The sequence below is a fragment of the Nannospalax galili genome, unplaced genomic scaffold (assembly GCF_000622305.1).
Source record: "Nannospalax galili isolate Female #2095 unplaced genomic scaffold, S.galili_v1.0 scaffold276, whole genome shotgun sequence".
NCBI lineage: Eukaryota > Metazoa > Chordata > Mammalia > Rodentia > Spalacidae > Nannospalax > Nannospalax galili.
Window position 1 is genome coordinate 1129575 of NW_008337766.1, and position 1996 is coordinate 1131570.

The following is a 1996-nucleotide window of genomic DNA, read 5'->3' on the forward strand; positions in this document are numbered from 1 at the left end:
AACTCACAAAAGTGCAGTATGTGTTTGAAAACACTAGAAGGCAAGATTTTGAACACTTTGCCATAAATGATAAATGTTATAGGCGACAGATACATTTAATGTGATTCCAATATTATACAATGAAACATGTAACAACTCATCATTTTAAGGAACCTACAACTATGTAAAATCTCCATGCTTTATTACAGGTTGCAATAAATTTCATGTAGAAATTTAAAAACAGGGTTGGCTACTAAAAGGTGAGACTGAACATCTTCTACATGTCAGTCATTCCCTCCACCCCCCACCCATTCAGCCCTTTCTTGGCATTCAGAGTAGCTAGATGAATTTTTATTTTTTAAAGAATTTAAGAAGTTGGATTCCTATCTATACTTTTCATTATGAAAAGTAAATGAAAAAAAAATACAAAGACTGACAACAAGACAACATATAATGCACTGTTCTGGATGTGAAGTCTGCAGGAGGCTTGGCTAAGGTCTTAAATTTAGACCAACACTCCTCCAAGGTCCTGCAGGGTAGATTCAATTGCAGGAGTCAGCTTCAAGTCTCACCTGCTGCTGACTGGCAGGCAGAGCAAACTTAAGGTCTTCAGGGTTGACTGGTACATTTACAAGTGCACTCTCTTTTTCAAAATTTTTCAACAAAGTGAGCAAACTACAAAACTCCGTATCTGTAGCTACCTCCACCAATGTGGACATGCCTTTCCTAAGCTCCTTTTGATGAGATTGACAGCTAAGCCAAGACCACTCATGGCATAATAAATCAGGTGTCTATAAGGGACTCAGTCCAGGAACCAGCAAGCTTCTAGTCTCCTGGAAGTGTGTAGTCACAACCGTAGCCCAGGGCCACATGTACCTTCTAAAAGAGATAACTTATTCAGCCCAGCAGGAAAGAGCAGAAATGGAAATTTAAATGTTTAATAATTGTTTTCTCTTTCTCTTTCCATCAGAGATATCTAACTGTTAATCAGAGCTTCTAATAGGCAAGAGATACCATTACAGAATTATCAACTGAGTGGATGTAATTCTATTACAGAAGAGATATTTGACAGATTAGTTTGCTCATGTCACCTTATCATGAGAAGCTATTCAATTTTTGTTAGACTTTTAAAATATTTGAAATGTTTCACAGACAGAATTCCAAGGAGCCCAGAAATGCCAAATTGCTTCCAGTACATGTCAGTACAAAGCCATCTATATTTAAAATGGTTGCTTAACATTTCTGAATAGGAATGAAATGCCTTTTGTATGGAGAGTTCAAAGCCAGTCTGAGAAACCTGTTGGTCACCTGAGGACTTAGGCCACCTTGAATCCCTCTAAACTTGATCCCACATCCGAAAGAAAGCAAATTCCCTAGACAGGATTTGGCTGGAACCTGGACACTTGGGTTCTGCAACTCTAATTTCCTCTCGATAAATTTTCACTCGACAGTTTTGACCCAACATATTTATTCTCCCCTCCTGGCTCAGCACCATCTGGAACAAATGAATCTTTCTCTCAAATTCCACAAAATGGTTTCAGTCAAGAAACTTTTGTTTGTAACAGATGCTACCAAAGATATGTGCGATGAGGAAGACACTGAGGACCATCGCTCATGGGTTAGAAGCCCCCAAAGTCGCATGGACAACCCTCTGGTCAGCTCTCTTCTACCTGATTCTCACTTGATAGTCCTCTACTCTCCCCAACTTGCTATTGTTTCTGACCCTCTCATTTTCTCTCCTGAACACACTTTCACCTTCAAATAAGCATTCATTTCTGATACTGAGACTGACTTGTCATCAGTCTCCTTCAAAACTAGACTCTGGAGGACTTTGTTTTCCAACGTAAAGAGATCTCCCAATGTATTTTGTTAGTAAACCATCTGTCTACTTTAGCAAAGAAACCATGCCACTCTGTTAAGGACCAACTAGGGATCTTTAATTTAGTCTTTTAAAAGACTCTATTTTTCATTCTGCTCTGAAACAGTTTTGTCAACTGAACAAAATTCATGTGTTAAA